This window comes from Ailuropoda melanoleuca, chromosome 17, assembly GCF_002007445.2.
Source record: "Ailuropoda melanoleuca isolate Jingjing chromosome 17, ASM200744v2, whole genome shotgun sequence".
NCBI lineage: Eukaryota > Metazoa > Chordata > Mammalia > Carnivora > Ursidae > Ailuropoda > Ailuropoda melanoleuca.
In genome coordinates this window covers 7,055,785-7,081,727 of record NC_048234.1, presented here as the reverse complement: position 1 = coordinate 7,081,727, position 25,943 = coordinate 7,055,785, and the positions used below count along the sequence as shown (strand labels likewise).

General features: G+C 40.2%; 1 pseudogene; it reads left to right on the top strand.

Moving 5' to 3' along the window:
• Positions 1-549: 549 nt before the first annotated feature.
• LOC100469538 lies at positions 550-3,727 on the top strand (annotated as a pseudogene).
• The last annotated feature ends 22,216 nt before the right edge of the window (positions 3,728-25,943 follow it).

Here is a 25,943-nt window from a genome sequence, read left to right as displayed (position 1 = left end):
TTGGTGTCTATTACGTCATAGGGAAAATGTGAAAAAAATAGGGGATCCCTGACTTCAGTGGGAACTGAAATATCTCGTGGAAAATGAATATCCCAGTTGTTAGTGGCTTCACAACTGCCCGCTCAGGTATCAGTAATCCGTTGCAAAGCGCATACAGGGCAGAATGACTGAACTTCTAAAGGCAAGGATTTTGCTGACATCGCTGCAGAAGTCACTGGTAAAATGTGGTGGACTCAACTTAGAAGCCCCACTTCTTTTTTTTTATTTTATTTTATTATATTATGTTAATCACCATACAGTACATCCCCAGATTCCGATGTAAAGTTTGATGCTTCATTAGTTGCGTATAACACCCAGTGCACCATGCAATACGTGCCCTCCNTTTCAGGAACACCATCATGAGGTTCTTGACAGCTTCTCTGTTAGGTGAGGCTTTGAGGCTTGAACTCAAGACCCTGAGATCAAGACCTGAGCTGAGATCAAGAGTCAGACACCCAACCGACTGAGCCACCCAGGCGCCCCTAGGAAAAAATTAAAAAATGTTTCAAAATTCCTGTGGAAAATCTTGACAACATCAGGAAGGTATGAAAAAAAGGCAAAAGGCATTCTTGTGGATACTGAGCTTGACAGCTGCAAGGAGCTGCCGAAGTACCTTAAAGGCCTTAATCCAGGAGAGAAGTACTTTTTTTTTTTTTTTTAACACACCACGGGGAGATACTTCTCTCGGGGAACCTTCTAGAAAGAAAGTGAGATACCGAACAAAGCCATACTGTTGCAGCCTCTGTAAATACAAAAAGGCTATAACTTCATTCAAAAATCATTTTCATCGTTACCATGAAGATGACATTGATCAGGAGCTGGTGATCCCTTGTCCAAACTGTGTATTTTCTTCTCAACCCCAAATTGTGGGAAGGCACTTTGGAATGTTCCATGCACCTGTTCGGAAATTCCAGAACCACCCAGTGACTATTTTGGGTGACGCTAAAACTTTGAGGAGGGACATGATAACTTTTACATGTTTAAAATGTAACTTCTCAAGCACTGTGTGCTGCAGCAAGAAGCATGCACTGGTAGCCCATTTTCACGACTTTATTCACGCCTCCTTTGGCCTGCAAACTGAGGAAATGGGCGAGCAACCGAAAACTGAGCACAGCCTTTCTACTGAGAAGGTGCCACCATGTGACAAGTATTACTGTAAAAAATGCAACACCAATTCCAGCAGCCGGGATGCGGTAATGTATCCTATTTTCACATCAAACCTTCACAGGGACTTGGAGGATAAACTTAGATGCGGGATTTCAGAACATATTAAGAAGCCTGGACTTTTGAAGCAAAGGCACGTTGCTGCAAAGCCGGCGGCACCTTTGGCTGTACCACCGGACAGCCTCACTCCGGGCCTCGCAGCCACATCCCCACATCCCCGCAGCCAGAGCCAGACCTGGTCCGGCCAGTGACTGTGGCCTGGGGCCCTTCTGGAAGCCTCACCCTTGCCGTGGCACACTCTCACATGACTGTAGTCTCCAGTCCTCTGCCTTCCTCTGCTCCCCAGCCTGTCTTTCCTTCTCATGGAGTCCCACTTGCTCGGTCAGCAAATCCTCCCACATTGCCCTTGCGTCAGCCAGTCGGACCTATAAATAGGTCTGTTGGAACCAGCGTCCTACACATAAACCAGACCATCCGTCCTGGGCCTTTACTCCTCAGCCAGCCTTTTGGGCCTGGAGTTCTTGCCGTCGAGAGACCTGCCTGGGCCTGGCATCCTTCCTGTCCATCCGTCTGTCACCCCCCCGGGGTTCTTCAGGCTGTCTCACAAGGAGTGAGTCAGACAGTCGCATCAGGGGTCCTTCCTGCAGGCCTGATGACACTTGCTGGGGTTGTCCCTTCGGGACAGATGGCCACTTCTGGGGTCCTTCCTACAGGCCAGGTGGTCCCACCTGGGCTCCCTTCTCCCAACCAGAGAGTCTCAGCAGGCGCTCTCCCTGCGAACCAGGGTATTAATTCTGGTGTCCTTCAGCTTCGTCAGCCCGTCCTGTGAGGAGTGCTCCCCGAGGGCCAGCCAGTGGGACCTGGAGCCCTACAACTAAACCAGTCTGTGAGCACCAACATTTTGCCTGCAAATCAGCCAGTGAGACCTGGCGCCTCTCAAAACACCCCGGGCCTCCTGGCAGGCTTTATTCTCGGACAGCTCATGCCGACGGGGAAACAGGTGATTGGCATTCCCACATCCACGCTTGCCCCAGCATCTGTCACTTTGTGCCTCCAGGAGGTGCTGCCACTGTCCCCTCTGCCCCAGATGCCCACCCAGCTCCTGCGTGCCATCTCCTCCAGTGGTGGGTATGCTCAGGCCTCGCCATCTGTGGCAGAAGCCAACCAGGCGCTCAAACAGGCAAAGCAGTGGAAAACCTGTCTGGTTTGCAATGAGCTCTTCCCTTACAATGTCTCCCAGGTTCCTATGGAAGTGGCTCATAATATGAGCCCAGTGAATCCAAATCTGCTGAAAACCTGGAGCCTGACAACCTGGCAGCATGTGCACCATTTGTAAAGTGCATGGGCAAGAAAACAGTTCGGTGTCTCTCCTGTAAATGCTTAGTGTCCGAGAAAGAGCTTATCCATCACTTGCCAATGGCCTGGGGCGCGTGTTCTGTCCGTGCACTTTCCATGACATGAAAGGCCTTTCAGGGCACAGTAGGACTGTGTGCCGAGGGAAGAAGAAATTACCTGTGGATTACAGAGACAAAGGTTCTCGGTTGGATCTCGATGCTAACGGCAACCTGATGTTTTCCCGTCTCGATTTCGCTACCATATTGCCAAAGGAAGAGCTTGGGGAGTGGGAAGTCTGCTTGGCCATACTGGCTGGGAGAGACTCCAAGTCACTCGTGCCCATGCGACCCCAGACAGCAGGTGCCTCCCGGAGCCCCAGCAAACAAGCAGTGACTTGCCCCTTTGGCTTTGGCACCTTCGTGACAACCGAGGTGTCTGAGTTGCATCTGAAGGCGAGGCAGCACATTCACCCCAACAAGAGTCCATACAGTTCTGAAATCTCCGGCGTTCAAGGGCATCCACCACTGTGGGGTCTACACTGGCAACATGACGGGGCAGCCAGTGCCATCCACCTGCTGAGCTGCAGACGGGCTCCAAAGGACAGCAGCTCAGACCTCCAGATCCAACCTAATTTTACTGAGAACAGTGAAGCGCTCTTCGTGAAGGGTGAGGTGATCCCTGACTCCAGTCTTTCTGTAAAGAGAAAGCTGCCCAATGGCCACTTCGGGGCAGAAGACCAGGGGGATGTGGATGGAGGAGCGACCTCTGGTCACCAACAGAGATGCAGCCCCGGGCTCCCGAAAAGGTGGCGAGCGAGGTGCCTTTGGAAAGACAAAGGAATGAAATCAGGACAGGGGAGCTGCTTGTTAATGATGAAGCTTTTCAGGCTTTAGCATTAAACCCTAAAAAAGATGAAGACCGTTCTTATGAAGAAAAAAAAGCAATGTCTTAGAGATGATTTCCACAAGAGACCATATCCTAGTAAAAAGGGAATACAGAACTTCTTTCTTCACTCTTGTGGGTGTAGAAAATCGACGTGGCTTCATTTTTTTTTTTTTTTTGGAAAAAAGAAGATATATTTCAATGAAAGCAATAAAAAAATTACAAGCCTTCTATACTTTTTTAAGCTTTGATATGTCTGAACTTAAAAATGTTAAAACACAGGTTGAACTTTGAGTATGAGCCTTAAAACTTGTAAAAAAAAATTAGGAAATCTAAATTACTAGGTAATTAGTGTTCTTTTCCAATTGAGATTGAAAAAAAATGTTATTTTCTTCACTGTATGTTGAACTAATCAATTTCGGGGGTCTTTACTTGGCTCTTTAGATTTATTTCAGGTGCTCAGAAAGACTTCCAGAAAAAAGAAGTGAATAGCTCTTTCATATTTATTGTTTCTTGCAGTTTGATTTTTGTAACAAGTATTTTTAGTTCTTCCCTGTCATGTAAATTAAATCCTTGGATCCTTCATGCAAAAAATAAAAATGAAAAGAAAAAAATGAAAAGAAAAGGTTAAAAAAAACTTTTGATCAGCTTATGTGGATTCACAGCAAAATCCTGACACTACAGTTACTAGTTTTATATTAATTTATTAAGGAATAACTGACATTTTTCCATGCCAAGGTTGTTTTTTTTTTTTTTTAAGATTTATTTATTTATTTATTTATTTTAGATAGGGGATGCAGAGAGGGAGGGAGAGGGACAAGCAGACTCTGCACTGAGCATGGAGCCCAACACGGGTCTTGATCTCATGACTCTGCGATCACAACCTGAGTCAGATGCATATAATATACATATAATATAATTTTAATATTTTTAAATAATTTTTTAAAAGATTTTTATTCATTTATTTGATGGAGAGACAGACAGCCAGCGAGAGAGGGAACACAGGCAGGGGGAGTGGGAGAGGAAAAAGCAGGCTCCCAGTGGAGGAGCCTGGTGTGGGCCTCGATCCCAGGACTCTGGGATCGTGCCCTGAGCCGAAGGCAGAAGCTTAATGACTGAGCCACCCAGGCGCCCCTACCATATTTTTTTTTAAATGACATTTACTTGATTTACTTTTTGAATTTACCAACTTTCTATATTCTAACTTACTAACTACATTTTCTCCTTACCAATTCATTTTTCTATATGGATATCTGGCTGTTCCAGCACCATTTGTTGAAAATATTTTTCTTTCCTCATTTAACAGCTTTGGTTCCTTTGTCAAAACTAACTGACTGTAGTTCAATGTAGTACTACGTGTTTATTTTTGCTCTAGTTGCCTTGCTTTTTGGGGTCAAACACAAAAAAAATTATCACCAAGACCGATGTCAAGGAGATTACTCCTTATGTTTTCTTTGGGAGTTTTACTGTTTTGGGTCTTAAATCCAAGTCTTTAATTCATTTTGAGTTGATTTTTGTGTATGGTGTCAGATAGGCATCTGGTTTCATTCTTTTTTTTGTTTTCCAAACACCATTTATTGAAGAGACTATCTTTTCTCCATTGTATATTCCTGGCTCCTCTGTCATAATTCAAACTAAAAAGTTTTTGCATAGCAAATTAAACTATCACAGGATCAACAACAACCTATAGAATGGGCGAAGATACCTGCAAACCACATAGCCTATAAGAGGTTAATATTCAAAATCTATATCCAAAATATAAAAAAAACTCATAAAATTCGGTAACAAAAAAACAAAAACCAAACAAAAAAATTCAATTTAAAAAATGAGCAAAAGACTTAAACAGACATTGTTTCAAAGAAGACATACAAATGGCTAACAGGTACAAGGAAAATTGCTCAATATCACTAATCGTTTGGGAAATGCGATCAAAACCGCAATGAGATATGACCTCGTACTTGTAGGCTGGCCATTATCAAAAATGTAACAGATAACAAATGCTGGTCAGGATATGGAGAAAAGAGAACTCTTGTACTCTGCTGGTAGGAAAGTAAACTGGTATATCCACTATGTAAAAAAGTATGGAGTCTCCCTTAAAAATAATAAAAAAAAAAAGAAATGTACCATATGATCCAGGAATCCTACTTCTGTGCATATAAAGGCAATGAAATCAGCATCTCAAAGATATATCTATACTGTCCTTATATAATTATTCACTATAACCAAGGTACAGAAACAACCTATGGGTGTACTGATGGTTATAAGATGAGTAAGTTCTGAGGATCTAGAGTATAACATGGTGACTACAGTTGATAACACTGAATTGTAATAAATGAAATTGGCTAAGATAGAACTTAAGTGTTCTCACCAAAAAAAAAAAAAAAAAAGGTAAGTATGTGAGGTTATGAACATGTTGATTAACTAGATGGGAGGACTCCTTCCACAAAGCAAAACATGTATCGAACCATCACACTGTACAGTTAAAAGATCTTAAACTTCTGTTTGCTGATTACACNAGAGATGATTTCCACAAGAGACCATATCCTAGTAAAAAGGGAATACAGAACTTCTTTCTTCACTCTTGTGGGTGTAGAAAATCGACGTGGCTTCATTTTTTTTTTTTTTTTTTTTTTTTTTTTTTTTTTTTTTTTTTTTTTTTTTTTTAATGAAAGCAATAAAAAAATTACAAGCCTTCTATACTTTTTTAAGCTTTGATATGTCTGAACTTAAAAATGTTAAAACACAGGTTGAACTTTGAGTATGAGCCTTAAAACTTGTAAAAAAAATTAGGAAATCTAAATTACTAGGTAATTAGTGTTCTTTTCCAATTGAGATTGAAAAAAAATGTTATTTTCTTCACTGTATGTTGAACTAATCAATTTCGGGGGTCTTTACTTGGCTCTTTAGATTTATTTCAGGTGCTCAGAAAGACTTCCAGATAAAAGAAGTGAATAGCTCTTTCATATTTATTGTTTCCTGCAGTTTGATTTTTGTAACAAGTATTTTTAGTTCTTCCCTGTCATGTAAATTAAATCCTTGGATCCTTCATGCAAAAAATAAAAATGAAAAGAAAAAAATGAAAAGAAAAGGTTAAAAAAAACTTTTGATCAGCTTATGTGGATTCACAGCAAAATCCTGACACTACAGTTACTAGTTTTATATTAATTTATTAAGGAATAACTGACATTTTTCCATGCCAAGGTTGTTGTTGTTGTTGTTGTTTTTTAAGATTTATTTATTTATTTATTTATTTTAGATAGGGGATGCAGAGAGGGAGGGAGAGGGACAAGCAGACTCTGCACTGAGCATGGAGCCCAACACGGGTCTTGATCTCATGACTCTGCGATCACAACCTGAGTCAGATGCATATAATATACATATAATATAATTTTAATATTTTTAAATAATTTTTTAAAAGATTTTTATTCATTTATTTGATGGAGAGACAGACAGCCAGCGAGAGAGGGAACACAGGCAGGGGGAGTGGGAGAGGAAAAAGCAGGCTCCCAGTGGAGGAGCCTGGTGTGGGCCTCGATCCCAGGACTCTGGGATCGTGCCCTGAGCCGAAGGCAGAAGCTTAATGACTGAGCCACCCAGGCACCCCTACCATATTTTTTTTTAAAAGATTTTATTTATTTATTCAACAGAGATAGAGACAGCCAGCTAGAGAGGGAACACAAGCAGGGGGAGTGGGAGAGGAAGAAGCAGGCTCCTAGCGGAGGAGCCCGATGTGGGGCTCGATCCCATAACGCCGGGATCACGCCCTGAGCTGAAGGCTTAACCGCTGTGCCACCCAGGCGCCCCTACCATATTTTTTTTTAAATGACATTTACTTGATTTACTTTTTAAATTTACCAACTTTCTATATTCTAACTTACTAACTACATTTTCTCCTTACCAATTCATTTTTCTATATGGATATCTGGCTGTTCCAGCACCATTTGTTGAAAATATTTTTCTTTCCTCATTTAACAGCTTTGGTTCCTTTGTCAAAACTAACTGACTGTAGTTCAATGTAGTACTACGTGTTTATTTTTGCTCTAGTTGCCTTGCTTTTTGGGGTCAAACACAAAAAAAATTATCACCAAGACCAATGTCAAGGAGATTACTCCTTATGTTTTCTTTGGGAGTTTTACTGTTTTGGGTCTTAAATCCAAGTCTTTAATTCATTTTGAGTTGATTTTTGTGTATGGTGTCAGATAGGCATCTGGTTTCATTCTTTTTTTTGTTTTCCAAACACCATTTATTGAAGAGACTATCTTTTCTCCATTGTATATTCCTGGCTCCTCTGTCATAATTCAAACTAAAAAGTTTTTGCATAGCAAATTAAACTATCACAGGATCAACAACAACCTATAGAATGGGCGAAGATACCTGCAAACCACATAGCCTATAAGAGGTTAATATTCAAAATCTATATCCAAAATATAAAAAAAACTCATAAAATTCGGTAACAGAAAAACAAAAACCAAACAAAAAAATTCAATTTAAAAAATGAGCAAAAGACTTAAACAGACATTGTTTCAAAGAAGACATACAAATGGCTAACAGGTACAAGGAAAATTGCTCAATATCACTAATCGTTTGGGAAATGCGATCAAAACCGCAATGAGATATGACCTCGTACTTGTAGGCTGGCCATTATCAAAAATGTAACAGATAACAAATGCTGGTCAGGATATGGAGAAAAGAGAACTCTTGTACTCTGCTGGTAGGAAAGTAAACTGGTATATCCACTATGTAAAAAAGTATGGAGTCTCCCTTAAAAATAATAAAAAAAAAAAGAAATGTACCATATGATCCAGGAATCCTACTTCTGTGCATATAAAGGCAATGAAATCAGCATCTCAAAGATATATCTATACTGTCCTTATATAATTATTCACTATAACCAAGGTACAGAAACAACCTATGGGTGTACTGATGGTTATAAGATGAGTAAGTTCTGAGGATCTAGAGTATAACATGGTGACTACAGTTGATAACACTGAATTGTAATAAATGAAATTGGCTAAGATAGAACTTAAGTGTTCTCACCAAAAAAAAAAAAAAAAAAGGTAAGTATGTGAGGTTATGAACATGTTGATTAACTAGATGGGAGGACTCCTTCCACAAAGCAAAACATGTATCGAACCATCACACTGTACAGTTAAAAGATCTTAAACTTCTGTTTGCTGATTACACNTAAACTATCACAGGATCAACAACAACCTATAGAATGGGCGAAGATACCTGCAAACCACATAGCCTATAAGAGGTTAATATTCAAAATCTATATCCAAAATATAAAAAAAACTCATAAAATTCGGTAACAGAAAAACAAAAACCAAACAAAAAAATTCAATTTAAAAAATGAGCAAAAGACTTAAATAGACATTGTTTCAAAGAAGACATACAAATGGCTAACAGGTACAAGGAAAATTGCTCAATATCACTAATCGTTTGGGAAATGCGATCAAAACCGCAATGAGATATGACCTCGTGCTTGTAGGCTGGCCATTATCAAAAATGTAACAGATAACAAATGCTGGTCAGGATATGGAGAAAAGAGAACTCTTGTACTCTGCTGGTAGGAAAGTAAACTGGTATATCCACTATGTAAAAAAGTATGGAGTCTCCCTTAAAAATAATAAAAAAAAAAAGAAATGTACCATATGATCCAGGAATCCTACTTCTGTGCATATAAAGGCAATGAAATCAGCATCTCAAAGATATATCTATACTGTCCTTATATAATTATTCACTATAACCAAGGTACAGAAACAACCTATGGGTGTACTGATGGTTATAAGATGAGTAAGTTCCGAGGATCTAGAGTATAACATGGTAACTACAGTTGATAACACTGAATTGTAATAAATGAAATTGGCTAAGATAGAACTTAAGTGTTCTCACCAAAAAAAAAAAAAAAAAAAAAAAAAAAAANGGTACAGAAACAACCTATGGGTGTACTGATGGTTATAAGATGAGTAAGTTCTGAGGATCTAGAGTATAACATGGTGACTACAGTTGATAACACTGAATTGTAATAAATGAAATTGGCTAAGATAGAACTTAAGTGTTCTCACCAAAAAAAAAAAAAAAAAAGGTAAGTATGTGAGGTTATGAACATGTTGATTAACTAGATGGGAGGACTCCTTCCACAAAGCAAAACATGTATCGAACCATCACACTGTACAGTTAAAAGATCTTAAACTTCTGTTTGCTGATTACACTTCAGTGACGTTGAAAAAAATCAGGTGACTATATAAGTGTTTCTGTAGCTGCACTCTGTCTTGTTCCACCCATTGATTTTTCCATGCCCATGTTAATACCACTGTATCTTGATCACTACAGCTTTATAGTAAGTTTTCACATTAGGCAGAATAAGTCTTCCAACACTATTCTTCAAAACTGCTTTTGGCTATACAAAGTCCTTTGCATTTTAAAATCAGCTTATCAATTTCTATTAAAGAAAAAAAAAGACTCTAAATGGGAGACCTGAAACCATAAAAATNCATAACGCCAGGATCACGCCCTGAGCCGAAGGCAGACGCTTAACCGCTGTGCCACCCAGGCGCCCCTCCCATTGATTTTTCTATGCCCATGTTAATACCACTGTATCTTGATCACTACAGCTTTATAGTAAGTTTTCACATTAGGCAGAATAAGTCTTCCAACACTATTCTTCAAAACTGCTTTTGGCTATACAAAGTCCTTTGCATTTTAAAATCAGCTTATCAATTTCTATTAAAGAAAAAAAAAGACTCTAAATGGGAGACCTGAAACCATAAAAATCCCAGAAAAGAGCACAGGCAGTAATTTTTCTGACATCGGCTATAGTGACGTGTTTCTAGATTTGTCTCTTGAGGCAAGGGAAACAAAAGCAAAAATAAACTATTGGGACTACATCAAAATAAAAATCTTCTGCACAGCAAAGGAAACAATCAACAAAACTAAAAGACAACCTACTGAATGGGAGAAGATATTTGCGCAAATGACATATCTGATAAAGGGTCAGNGAGAGCACAGGCAGTAATTTTTCCGACATCGGCTGTAGTAACGTGTTCCTAGATTTGTCTCTTGAGGCAAGGGAAACAAAAGCAAAAATAAACTATTGGGACAACATCAAAATAAAAATCTTCTGCACAGCAAAGGAAACAATCAACAAAACTAAAAGACAACCTCCTGAATGGGAGAAGATATTTGCAAATGACATATCCGATAAAGGGTCAGTATCCGAAATATATAAAAAAACTTATACAACTCAACACCAAAACCCCCCAAATAATCCAACTAAAAAATGGGCAGAAGACATGAACNGCAAATGACATATCTGATAAAGGGTCAGTATCCGAAATATATAAAAAAAACTTATACAACTCAACACCAAAACCCCCCAAATAATCCAACTAAAAAATGGGCAGAAGACATGAACAGACCTTTTTCCAGAGAAGACAGAGAGCTGGCCAACAGACACAAGAAGAGACGCTCAATAATTTGAGCATCCCTTGACCTCATCATCAGGGGAATGCAACTCAGAACTATAATGAGAAAGAACACGCTGATGGTCACCAGAGGGGAAGGGAGGAGGGGGATGGCTGAACTAGGTGATGGGGATTAAGGAGGGCACCTGTGATGAGCACTGGGTGATATACAGAAGTGCTGAATCACTACACTGTGCATCAGAATCTGATATTACACTACATGTTAACTAACTGGAATTCAAATAAAAACTTAAAACAAAGAACTACAACGAGACATCACCTCACACCTGGCAGAATGGCTGAAATTAAAAACACAAGAAACAACCAGTGTTGGCGAGGACGTGAATAGAAAGGAATCCTCGCGCACTGTTGGTGGGAACGCAAATTCGTGTATCTACTCTGGAAAACAGTAAGGAGGTTCCTCAAAAAATTAAAAATAGAACTATCCTATGATCCAGTAATCCCACTACTCAGTATTTATCTAAGAATAGGAAAACACTAATTTGAAAAAATACATGCACCCCTATGTTTACTGAAGCATTATGTACAATAGCCAAGTTAGGGGAGCCACCCAAGTGTCCATCCATAGATGAATGGATGAAACAGCACTGGTCCATATACAGAGCAGAATAGTATTCAGTCATAAAAAAGAATGAAATCTTGCCATCTGCAACAACATGGATGGACCTAGAGGGTATTATGCTAAGTGAAATCAGTCAGAGAGAGACAAATACCACATGATTTCACGCACATGTGGAATTTAAGAAATAAAACATATAACAAAGGAAGAAAAAAGGGACAAACCAAAAAACAGACTTTTAACTCTAGAGAACAAACAGATGGTGACCAGAGGGAGGAGGGGGGAGGGCTGAGCACTGAGTAATGTATGGAAGTACTGAATCACTATACTATACACCTGAAACTAATATAACACTGTATGTTAACTATATTGGAATTAAGAGAAAAAAAAACCACACTGCTAAGATGTTAACTGGGACATGAACTGGATTCCTAGATGAAGTTGGGAAGAACTGACATTTTAACAACAGTAAGTTTTCTAAACCAGGAACATAGCAACTATCTTCACTTTATTAGCTCATATGTTCAAAGATGTTTTGTAGTTTTCAGTATATATATTTTGTATACTTTTCATTAAATTGATCAACACGCATGTTTTTGATGCTATTGTGCATGGCGTTTTTTAAAAATTTCATTTGCCATCTGTTCATTATTGGTTTACAGACAGACTACTGATTTTTATATACTAACCATGTATCCTGCCAACTTATTATTTAATTGCTCTTACAGTTTTTTTGTAGATTCTTTCGGGTTTTCTCTCTATATAATTATGTTATCTGAAAGTAAAGACAGTTTTACATCTTCTTTTCCAATATTTAGATCTTTCAGTTCTTGTCATATGTAATTGCACTAACACTGAATAGAAGTGGATATCCTCCCTGTGCTGCCAATCCCAACGGAAAAGCAGTCAGTATTTCACCCTTAAATAAACGTTAGCTCAGGACCTCTGGGTGGCTATTGCAGTGAAGCGTCTGCCTTCAGCTCAGGTCATGATCCCGGGGTCCTGGGATCAAGTCCCGCATCCAAGTTCCCTGCTCAGCGGGGAGTTGGCTCCTCCCTCTGCCTCTGCCCCTTCCCCTGCTTGTACTCTCTCTCTCTCAAATAAATAAAATCTTTTTTAAAAAATCTATTTTGTGTTTCAGCACAAAAAGAAACCACGAATGCTATCAGTGAACTCTAAAACTTGATGATAGCAGACAATGAGCAAAGAAGTCATTTAGGCTTATCAAAATCTTCAGGTTGATTGAGCTCTGCTCATGTTTCCAAGGCTTCTGCTCAAAAGAATGTGCCTGATAAAAGCCGCACTCAACATGGATTTTTATTTCCAGGTATCCGTATTCATATTCACATCAACACAAGGGCATATGAAGATATGAATGTATAGCATGCACATAAACTAAGCTGGACGTGAGACATACAGTAGTCAGAAAACATCCATGTTCGTTCAGGTGGGGGAGTGTAGGAGTGTGAAGAGTTTCAATATAAAGTTTTTTAAGAACCAATAGAAATTTTAACATTGCTGCAGCCAGGAAAGGTCTGTCATTAGAATTATGATAAGCCTGTGAGGTATGTGAGGAAAGGAGTCTCATTTGTAAAATATACCAGCATCCCTGCTTTTCTGCCTGCTGTCTTTGAGAGCACGTTCGCAAACTGTTTGTTAACCCATGGCCACATCCGTAGCTCTGATCAAGAAGGGGTAATATCAAGGAAGAAATAAAGAGGGGTGTTAAAGATATTTAACCATTGCCCAGCCCAGATGAAGAAGAAGAAAAGAGTAATATCTGGACAGATTTGAGGAGATGATGGAGAAAAACAGTATCCGTGGAAAGAGCCAAAGAAAGAATGCTATTGGCGTTATTAGGAAATATGGCCACGTGAGAAAGGAGGAGAGGGAGAGCGAGCTAGAGAGAATTCTAAAGGTGGATTAAGAACGTCCCCAAGACTACGCCTCTGCCAAACCCAAGTCCCCAGAAATGGCAGACGTCGTATTCACTAACAGTTCATTAAAGGAAAAGACAAAAGGCTCATGGTCAAAAACTTTGAGAAATCCCTGGAAGATGAATTGAGGACTGAAGAGGGAAATCAGAGGCAGATATAAACAGGAGAGGGCAGCTGCCAAGAGACAGAGCAGCTCCTCACCTTAGGAATGGTACACGCTCGGAGCAGGAGGGGCGCTGGGGCAGTAGGGTACATTGGCTTGGGTTATGGTGCTCAGGGCAATGAGCAGGCTGGCTCTTCTACCCATCATCACCAACTGCTCACCGCACGGGAGCAGAAAATACGGACACGTGGGTTAAAAGTGGGAGGAGCCTGGTACTCCTACGATACCCTGAGGGGGGAAACAGAGCCCCCTCTCGGGAGACTTGCCACTGGCCCACCTCCCCTGCAGCTCAGTTTCTGAGGACATGCTGCAGGGTGCCAGCCTGGCAGTAAGGTTTCCTTCCGGGCAAACTCTCAAAGTCAGCTGCGGGTAACAGACGACGACAGTCACAAAAAGGCTAACAGGACATCAGAAACACACAGAGGAGCACAGAGCCAGGAATCACCAGCTCCGGTGAAAAGGTGGCACCAAATCCAGCAAATGGACGAGCAAAGAGCTAGTACATCACACAGCAGGACTCTAAAATGAATCTCTCTCATACTATCAGTGAGAGGCAAAGAGACATTTCCTTTGTTTACCGTAGCATGTAAAAAAAAAAAAAACACCTCCAAAATTTAAATGTTCTTTATTTAAAGTTAAAAACTCAAAAGAGAGCCTGAATGGACACAGCTGAAAGTGGGCTGGAAACATAAGCCAAGAAATTCTTCCGACTGTAGCACAAGAGAAAAAGAGGTGGACGAATGCAGGGAAAGACGAGGCAGAGGACGAAGTAACGTGGAGTAGCGGTCTAGAGCGTAAGCTGCGAGTCTGACTGTGCAGGTGGAATCCGAGTTACGTGTGATCTCAGGCAATCTGTCAGACCTCTCCCACCTCCGTCTGCTCATCTAGGAAGTGGTGATAGTAACGCCCACCCAATAGGGTGGCTGTGAAAGTGAAATGAGTTAATGACATGTAAATCACGCAGAACAAGGCCTGGCACATAGTAAGCGGGGTTTGTTAGAAGGAGAAAATGGAGAGAGGGGGAATACAGTGTGACATAAAGAGCAAAAAAGGGGGGGGGGAAATTCCAATAACTAAAGGAAAATACAAGGCTCTGGACTGAAGCTCCCACCAAGTCCCAAGCAGGTAGATAAAAACTGACTTATACCTGGAACATAACAGTAAAATTTCAGTACTGTAAAGTGAAAGAAAAGCTCTTAAAGCTTTTGAGAATTTTTTTTTTTTAGAGCGCGCGCGCAAGCGTGTAAGCATGAGGAGTGGAGGGGCAGAGGGAGAGAGAATCTTAAGCAGGCCCCACCCCCAGCACAGAGCCTGACATAGGGCTTGATCTCACAACGCTGAGATCATGACCTGAGCCAAAATTGAGAGTCAGATGCTTAACCAACTGAGCCACCCAGGGGTCCTGAGACATATAAGTAATTTATAAAAGTAGGAAGGGGCGCCTGGATGGCTCAGTCAGTTGAGTCAGTTGACTCTTGATCTCAGCTCAGGTCTTGACCTGAGGGTCATGAGTTTGAGCCCCACGTTGGGCTCCATGGAGCCTACTTAAAAAAAAAAAAAAGTATGAAAATCAGATCAAGATTAGATTTTTCATTAAAATCCATGAATGCAAAAATAAAATATTTTAACACTCTGGGGCAAAATAGTTTTGAAGTTAGAGTTCTACACCAAGATGAACTGTTATATGAAATATGAAGACAAAATAAAAACATTTTTAGGTGTTTCTATCTAGGTTTTAGGTGTTTTATAACCTCATATCACTCGTAAGTCTATTCTGAAGGTATCACTGGTTGATTCTAGTAAGAGGAGAACCAAATATAAGAGAAAGACATTCATTCAGAAAAAAACAAAACAGGGGTGCCTGGGTGGCACAGCAGTTAAGCGTCTGCCTTCGGCTCAGGGCATGATCCCAGCGTTATGGGATCGAGCCCCACATCAGGCTCCTCCACTATGAGCCTGCTTCTTCCTCTCCCACTCCCCCTGCTTGTGTTCCCTCTCTCGCTGGCTGTCTCTATCTCTGTTAAATAAATAAATAAAATCTTAAAAAAAAAAAAAAAAAGAAAAAGAAAAAAACAAAGCAAAACAAAAAATCCGAAATAGTCAAGAAACCAGTATAACTGATTGGTAGGTTTATTTGTATTAATTGTTAAAAAAAATTTAATAGCTTCTTAGAAGAAAACCAAAGTATAGGGTATGGAACAATGAAAAATAAAATTGTTTTCACCCTGTTTAGGGGAAAAATAACTACAGCTCAAACTTACTGAATGTTTTCAATGCACCAGGCATTGTTCTTATCTCTTCACATGTATTGACTCACTTACTCTTCATAGTAGCCTTCAAGAGAGGTTTTATATTTTTCTTCATCTTATATATGTGGAAAATGAGGAAGGGAAATACCTAGTAACATGCTCAAAGTCATACAGTCGATGGCAAAGCCAAGCTTGAACCCAGAGTATCTGGTTCTGGAGTTTATGCTCTTTAAGTGCTGTGCTCTACTGATCTCAAAGACCCAAGTACCGATCAACTCCAAAGAGTGTTAGAAGATGTTAATTCTTTTTTTTTTTAAAGATTTTATTTATTTATTTAACAGAGAGAGACAGCCAGTGAGAGAGGGAACACAAGCAGGGGGAGTGGGAGAGGAAGAAGCAGGCTTCTAGCGGAGGAGCCTGATGTGGGGCTCGATCCCATAACGCCGGGATCATGCCCTGAGCCGAAGGGAGACGCCCAACCGCTGTGCCACCCAGGTGCCCCAGAAGATGTTAATTCTTAAAACATGCCATGCTTATAAAGCTCACACGAAAAAGTAAACTGAACTAAAGGGCAACTAAAATTTAGAAAATTCATTCAATCCTTCAAAAGCAGAAAAGGGAGAGAAGAAATGTAGGGTAGAACAGTAAATAAAACATAACACAATTTGGAAAGAAACCCAGGCATATCAATAATCACAATATACGTGATTGAGAAGTCCCCTATTAAAAGATTAAAAAATTAAGCACGCGTGCTCTCTCTTTCTCTCTCTCTATAAAATACATAAAATATAATTTACATATTTGCATAAAAACACCCAGCATACTGGGGCGCCCGGGTGGCTCAGTTGGTTAAGTGTCAAGACTCTTGGTTTCAGCTCAGGTCGCAGTCTTGGGGTCGTGGGATTGAGCCCCACATTGAGCTCCATGCTCGGCAAAGAGTCTACCTGAGATTCTTTCCATCTCCCTCTACCTCTGCCCCTCCCTCTGCTCGCACACTCACTCTCTCTCTAAAATAAAGAAATGAATCTTGAAAACCACCCACACACACCAAAGAGAAAGAGATAAATATATCGAAAAATAAAGATAAAAAAGCAGTTTTTCTATTTCTAATCATATGTATATGAGAAATATGACCTGATAATTCATGGAAGAGAATATCCAAGTGGCCACTAAGCAACTGAAAACAAAAACGTCAACTCTACTATCTGTACAATACTAGTTAAAACAAAAAGGAAAGATTGTTTGACATTCTTCAGATTTATAAAAATTCAGAAGGCAGATAATATCAAATATCAGCAAGGACGTGAAGAAATTGGCTCCATCACACATTGCTGGTATGAATATAAATGGATATAACCACTTTGAGAACAGTAAGTACTATCCCATAAAATGAGACTAGGCATATACTGAGACCCAGAAATTCCACTTTAAAAATTACTCCCCACGGGAATTCTTATACATGTGTATAAAGATGTCCATCGGAGCATAATTTGTAACGCTAAAGAAAAACCTGAAAGAAACTATACGTCCATCAAGAAAACAGGTAAATAAATTGTGTGAAATCTGTACAACAGACCAACACAGAGCACTTAAACCTAATGGAGGTTTACATTTACAGGGAATGGCAAACTTGAATGATAAAATTACGCTTCAAAATGAGATGACTGGCATGATTCCATTTATTTAAAAACACATGAAAAAGAATGACGGCAGAACCTTGGTGGTGTAGGCAGCCCCAGATGCTCATCCCCCGGCAGAAAAACTGAAAACTAAGCAGTAACTGTCAGACACAACTTCGTAAAATGTGAGAAAATAAGCAGAGTTTTACAGTAACCAAGTGAATGCAGAATCAAGAAAAAGTTAAACTTATAACAGTAGGAAGGTTTGGTGGAAATTTTATTTTTACTTGCTCTTGCCCTATACTCCACCCAGGTCAGTAGCCATCTTGAAGACAGCAGCCCATGTTCCCGGGGTGGGACCCTGGTCCCTGGTCACGGGGACAGCAAAACAAATCTTTTCCAAAAACCATTGTGTAGGTATGTTCTGATCTGTGTGGAGGCTACCCGAAGGACTGACACAAGGTGCTTGTTTCTGTTTTGCCTAATTTGGAGCTCATCCAGGCTGGAAAAGTGGTGGGCATTGCTTACAAATATTTCAAGGTGGACAAACTGCAGACGTCTGATGCAAATTATTATAACTGAGACATAAAATAGATCACCTAAGGCCTGGGAGAAGAAGCCAGGGAGAAAATGTCCTTGGGTAATTAGGACACTCAAAAGTACTCATATTTAGGGGAAATGTGAAAAGCCATGTACATGTAAGAAGCATGCTCAGAAAAGACCCGAGAAGATCTTAAGCTTTCACCTTGGGCCTCAATACCAGTTCATGACAGAAACAACACTCAGAACTAGAAATAAGAGAAAACCTCAACATGATAAAGGCATTTATGAAAAGTCCATAGCTAATATCACACTCAATGTGAAATATTCAAAGCTTTTCCTCTAAAGTCAGAAATAAGACAAGCATGTCAACTATCATTACTGCTGTTCAACACTGTACTGGAAGAGCCACTCAGCAAGAAAAAGAAATAAAAGGCATCCAAACTGCAAAGGAATTAAACGATTTCTATTCAGAGAGGATATGATCCTGTATATAAAAAGTCCCAAAGAATTCACACATTAAAAAAAAACCCTGTTAGAGGTACTAACTACTAAACAAATTCAGCAAAGTTACAGGGTACATGACCAACACACAAAATCAGCTGGATTTCTACATAGTAGCAATGAATAATCCAAAAAGGAAATTATAACATCAACTTCATTTAATAAACATCCAAAAGAATAAAACACCTGGGAATAAATTTAACCAAGGTGGTGAAAAATGTGTCAACTGAAAATATAAAACATGGCTGAAAGGAATTAAAGAAGACCTAAATAAATGGAAAGACATCCCATGTTCATGGACTAAAAGACTTATTGCTAAAAGGGCAATACTACCCAAAGAGATCTACAGATCTGATGAAGACACTATGAAAATGCAAATGGCCCTTTTTTTTTCTTTTTTTTTAGAATGGAAAAGCTAATCTGCAAATTCCTATGGAATTGCAAAGGGCCCTGAAGAGCCAAAACAATCTTGAAAAAGAATAACAGAGGAGGAAGATTCACACTTCCCAATGTCAAAACTCATTACAAAGCTACAGCAGTGAAAACAGTGTGGTGCTGGCATAAGGATAGACATATGGACCAAAAAAACAGAACTGAAGTCCAAAGATAAACCCATACATCTATTGCCAATGATATCCCACAAGGATGCCAAGACCATTTGATGAAGAAAAAAGAGTCTCTTCAACAACTGGTGCTGTGTGGATATATCCACAGGCAAAAGAATGAACTTGGACCTATACCTCATACCATACATAAAAATTAACTCAAAACAGGTCATGAGCTAATATAAGAACTGAAACCATAAAACTCTTGGAAGAAAACATAGGGTAAATCTTCATGACCTTGCCTTGTCGATGGGTTCTTACATATGACACCAAAAACAGGAGCCACAATAAGAAACAGATAAACCGGACTTCACCAAAATTTCAAACTTTTATCAAAGGACATTACTGAGAAAGTGAAAAGATAACCTACAGAATAGGAGAAAGTACCTGCAAATCATATGTCTGATAAGGATCCAGTATCTAGAATATATAAAGAACACGTACACTTCAACAACAAAACCACAAACAACCCAATGGGTAAAGGACTTGAATTGACATTTCTCCAAAAATATACAAACGGCCAGGAAGCACATGGAAAGATGCTAAACATAATTAGTCATCAGGGAAACTCGAATTAAAACCTCAATGAGGTACCATGTCACAGACACTAGGACGGCAATGATAATAATAGCTGGTGAGATGCGGGGAAACTGGAACACTTGTGCGTTACTCGGGGGGAATATAAAATGGTACAAGCCATTCTGGCCAAAAGCTTGGCAGGTCCTCAAAAAGTTAAACATCGCATTACCACATGACCCAGCAATTCCACTTCAGGTATATACCCGATAGAATTGCAAACAGGTACATTAAACTGTTCTTTTCACACTAGGTGTGTCATCAGATAGATGACTTATATCGGCACATTTTCACTCCAAGGTGGTTTAAAGTTAAGCAGATACTATAATTTAAATAAAATTTTATCTTCCTTAATGATGACTGAGCAACAAGAAACATTCGTTTTTTTTTGTTTTTAGCTTTTATTTATTTAAGTAATCTCTACACCCAACATGGGGCTCAAACTCATGATGCCAAGATCAAGAGTGGCATGCTCTTCTGACTAAGCCAGCCGGGCACCCCAACAACCAGAAACATTCTATACGTAACTATGGTGATAGGACCGAATGGAGCTTGTCACTGGGATTCACGTAGTCTGAGATTCAGCTCAACATTTCCCCTGCACTACACTCTTTCCAAAACCAGCCACAAGAGAATAGTCTGGAACCTTCGCTGAAGTTCCCAGTTACATGACCTGGTCTTTTTCAGATATTTAAAGTACAGAAGGGAAAAGCGCCCTCACTATTAGTTATCCACTCAGTTTTACCAATATACATCGCATCTACTTTAAAAAGACGGGTGGAGTTTGCTGAGGAAGCCTTGATAGTTTGTGATAGAGAGCCAAAAGATTAAATATTTATCTTCCAAAAGGTTCCGACTTCAGGTATTGGTTAAACAATGAGATTCCCGAACTGGAATGCTGTGACAAGGTCTTACATTATGGAAAATCCATTCACTCCCACCTGGTAAAATCTGCCAGGCCAGTGGTGGCATCCAAGTGAGTAGGTCCAGAGACCAGTTTCCAATAAACAGGGACTCTCTACAATAGAACACGAGGCAAACAGCCATCAGAACAGGGCTTTAGGAGAGGGCCTGGAGCCAGGCCTCCCCACCAGCGGCGTAAGGAAATTTTCTCATACATTCTGTGTATTAAGTACGAGGAGATATTTATTAAAAGGAAGCTGCATGTTGTCCCTCACATGGGAAATGCGGAAAATGTGATTAATATTTCATAATTTCTCAACTTTTACAGTGAAATGTAAGCCTGTGAGTTAACCAGCCTTTATTAAATCTGAAAATGTGAAATCGAATTAGTCAGTTTACTGCAGTGCTGTATCTCTAATCATGGGACTATAAAAAGAGCAAGGTAATTTCAGGTTCTCTGACACAGAGACATAGATTTACTTATAATGGAAGCAATTACAGAAACAAGTCCCGAGCTGTAGGCGTTATGTCTCATGTCAGTAAGAAGAAACAACCAGATGAGTTTGAATCCACATAGACAAAAGGCGTGAAAGTGCTTTGCTTAGAAATGAAATTATTTTCCTAAGCATTTTTTCCACGCTGTACCTCAAGGTATCCTCAATAGAGACGATGTAACTGCCTAAACCTATCTGATATGATCGGGGACAGCTTTAAATGGAATATATTTGCAATAGTTTTGGAAAGGCACCTTGCTTTGTTTTATTCTCGTTTTCCTTCCATGTAACAGTTTCTCTGTTATTTTTCATGGAATCACCCAAGGGTACTATGGCTGGATTGTACAGGAAGTGCACGTTAGATTTTTGGAAATGCCAAACTCTTTTCCAGAATGGTTGTACCCTATTACATTCCTCCTGGCAATGTGTTAATGACTGCCCCATAATCGTAAATGTCTAACGTGATATATCCTTATTTCCGAATAGCACAGCCGAACATAGCCTGCTTATCAGTCTGGGTTTTTTTTTCCTTTACATTATAATATTTTTTGTGTGAGGTAAGCATTTTCTAAAGGTTGAATCCACAGATATGTCAGAGAACTGTTTTTACTCCCTTCTTTCTCTGCTCATTAGGCTGTACGGTGCCTTTAAGATGGCCCCAGGGAAAGAGCCAGCCCCTAGAGAACAGGGCCATTAAATGCCACCTAGAAAGACTGCCAGGCCTTCTCCACCTGTCCTTTTCTCATAAGGACACCAGTCAGACTGAAGCAGACCCACCGTGATGGCCTCCTTGTAACTTAATCACCTCTTTGAAGGATCTATCTCCAAATACGATCTGAGGCATGGGGAGGGGGTCAGGATTTCAACATTTGAATTTTGAGGGGACACAGTTCAGCCCATAATAATGTCTTCATCCCCCCTTTCTAAATTCAATTGTTTGTTTGTTTTACTGTTGAGTTTAACAGTTGTTTATACATTTGGGATAAATGTCCTTTCTTAGATATACTGTTTGCAGATATTTTCTCCCAGACTGTGGCCTGTCCATCCTTTTGGCAGGGTCTTTCTCTGAGCCAAAGTTTTAAATTGGGATGAAATTTACCGAATTTTTCTTTTATGAATGGTGCTGGGTCATGTCTAAGAACTCTCTGCCTTAGGCTTGGTTTTATTATTATATCCTTTATTATTTCAAACATTACTATAAGAAACAGATATATTCAGTGATTTACTGCATTTGTTGGAAAAAAAAAAACCTGTAAATGTATTTTCTGTATGAAATCCGATGTGAAGGATGCCTTTTAGAACAGTGCTGCTCTGATTCTAGGGTGCATATAAATCACCTGGGATCTTGTTAAAGTGCAGATTCTATTCCAGTAGGTCTGGGATCAACTTGATATTTTTTTCATTTCCAACAAGCTTCCCATTGATGCTGACGCTGCTGACCCAAGGACACCTTGAGCAACAGAGCTTTAGAATTCAGTGTTCCTTTGATAGCTGATGCTAACAGCTAGGTAACAAACAGTGTCTTCTTTTTCACTAGAGAAAGGAAGAGGGAAACTCCAAGCGTAACTATAACACACTGTTGGTTTCTGTTTGGCATTTGTCCTTATTTCCACCATTCTAATTTTCTGTTTTGCTTTCTAATTCTCATTTCTTTTCTTCTCTTCTTTCATTTACTTGTCTGAGAGAGAGAGAGAAAACAAGCAAGGGGAGCAGCAGGCAGAGGGAGAAGCAGGCTCTCCACTGAGCAGGGAGCCCGACATGGGACTCGATTACAGGACTCTGGGAAAATGACTGAGCTGAAGGCAGATGCTTAACTGAATGAGCCACCCAGGCGTCCCTAGTGTTCATTTCAATAAGTGTATTCTTGTAAATTTTCTCAAAATCTTTCTAGAACAAGGTGAACTATAAACAAAAATAAGTGATTAAATGTGAGAGATTTTCTTTGCCCTGTGTACCCAGGAATGAATCCTGTCCGTTTCCCCCCCCCCAATGTTTGAAATCAATGCTCCCTAAAATACATTAGAAATTAAGAAATATTATCATTTTGTACAATATTAGGAATTTGGGGGGGCACAAACAGTATCTGTTTTCTTTATTATCTATGACTTCCATATTGATAATTACTTTTTCCTTGTTAAAAATTGGGTTCTGGTACGCTAAGCTATGGTTCAGACAGAACCTTAAACATAGTATTGTTTAGTAGATATAAACTGAATTACTTTTCACAAATTTCATATCCTTATTGTCAACAACAGAATTCAAAAATGTATTGGGTTGAAAACTTTATGCACTGTTCGTGGAAATGTAAAAAAATGGCACAGCTGCTATGGAAAGCACTATTGGGGATTCACAAAAAAACAGATTTATCATATAATCCAAGAACTGTGCTTCCAGGTATATACTGAAAAGAACTGAAAGCAGGGTCTATTGTTACACCCACGTTCTTTCTTTTTTTTTTTTATATTTAGTTTTAGGGCTTATTTTTATTTATTTTTATGTGCGTGCACGAGAGAGACAGAGAGAGGAAGGGAGGGAGGCAGAGGGAGAGAGAGAATCTCAGGCAGACTCCCTGCCAAGCATGGAGTCCGACACGGGGCTCGATCTCACAACCCTGAAATCATGACCTGAGCCAAAATCAAGAGTCAGATGCTTAACCGGCTGAGCCACCCTGGAGCCCCACACCCATGTTCTAAGCAGCATTCTTCACAAGAGCCAAAAGGTCGAAACGACGCAAGTATCCATTGATGGATGAACAGATGAGCAAAATGTGGTATGTAAATGCAACGGAATATTCTTCAGCCTTCCAAAGGAAAGGAATTCTGACATAGGCTACCACATGGATGAACCCTGAGGACTTTATGCTGAGTGAAAGAAGCCAGCCACAGAAAGACAAATACCATATGATTCCACCTCTATGAGGTACTCAGGCTGGGCAAATTCATAGAAAGAATGGTGGCTGCCAGGAGCTCAGGGGAGGAGGGACTCGGTCGTTACTGTGAAACGGGGACAGATGCGCTGTTTTACATGACGAGTGAGATGGATGGTGATGGCTGCACAATGATATGAATGTATTTATTACCACTCAACCGTATCCTTAAAAAAGGTCAATTTTAGCTTATGCATACTTTAAAACAATTTAAAAATGGGAAAAACGTAGTAGGTTTTCGGCTTTCTAAGTGGGATGGTCATCAGTTGCGCAGAGAGCTGTCTCCACCATGACGATCTTGCCAAACTGTGTCTGCACTGCCCTGGCCACAGAGTTCACGGTGTATTTCCACAACGATTTTACTTCTTTCTTTCTTCTTCGGCCAGGCCATATCGCTTCCTAATATAATGCTCTATTTGTGTGGCCCTCTTCCATTTGATTTTGAATTGTTTAGAGATAAGAGCCACTGTTTTTTACTTTTTTTCATGTGTTAATCCCCAGCCTTTCCCATAAGGAGTGAAGCGTGGTTGCTGCTTTGTATTTTTTTTTAAAATGAGTGACTGAACGAGCGTGCCTTTAAAAACCATAGAAGGCAACCCATGTTGCCCTTTTATTTGATCTGATTCTTATAAAAAAAACCCATTATACTGTTAAATGAAATGAGTCTCATCAAGTATTTGAAAATGGCTTTCAGGCCGCAAATACATACCTGTGATGCATTTCCGGATCTGCTGGAATAGACTGTCTTTCCCCACACTGTCTGCACTGGAATATCCAGATATCTGAGACCAGAGATACTATGACCCCAGCTGATTCCCATATCATATTCACGTGCAACATACCGAATACTGACTTTTGCGTTACTGTCACCCTAAGACATGACTCTGCATTTTCATCTGGGCATTTCTTTTTTGTACAGAAAGCCCAATCTTGAGTGATTCTGTCCATCTTAGAAAAATGCTCTGTGAATAGGCCTTTACAGATTACTGTGAATGCTGGTAGAGTTCCCGTACTCGTTAGTAAGACCATTTCGCATCTTTTGGAAATATAAAAGTCATTTCGCGTCAGTTCACTTCCATGTATCGGAAGTATCACACAGCACAGAGGAGATTCCATTTTTCTCCCTGGAAGTTCGTCAGGGCAAGAAATGCCTTCCTGATTCCTTTGGGGTGTGGCATTTACTGGCTCACATCTAATTCAGAGGCTGTGGCTGAGGGACTGGGGAGTCTTGCCAGGCGGGGTTCTTCATCGCTTCTTGCTGACCCCCTCTCGTCCTGCCCAGATGGTTCATACACACCCCTCTCTCCGTAGGAGGCCCTGACCAACCCCCCCTTCCCTGGGCACTGGGCAAGCTTCCTTCCTTCTGCAGGGGATCCATAGAGCAGGCGATGAGAGGACCCCCATACATCCTGGACCTGCAGAGCCTGGGGAAAGAGATGGAATTCCACTTCAGGATGGCTCAAGCCAACTCTTAAACATCAGTGTCCTTGCATGAATGCAGGGACGTTTCCTTTATTCCAAGCACTCTCACTTTCATACCAAGTAAGTGGGATCTGACCGAGGCCAAGCTTCAGGGATATGGCAAATGTGCACATCCCCCATAGTAGCTGTCACATTCCCCCAGAAAGTGAGAGTCTGTACATGGGCAACAGAGTTTTTATTTTTAGTTCCTCCTTCTGACACCCCTAAGTTGAGCAAACTGAGGTCCCTTGGCAGTAATGGGCACCAAGAGTCATATCAATAACCAAGGATGTCTGATTTTGCTCTGACATGCAGCTTCTTTGGAACCAGCCACCAGGGCAATGACATCGGAGTACTGAGAACAAAGAACTGGATTATACACAAGAAGTTAAAAGAGACCATAACCTTGGGAACTCACACTGGGAGTGAGTGGGGAAGAACCGTCTCAACAAGTATAGGGATATAAGCCAGCAAACCATCATTCAGAAGGGGACAATGAC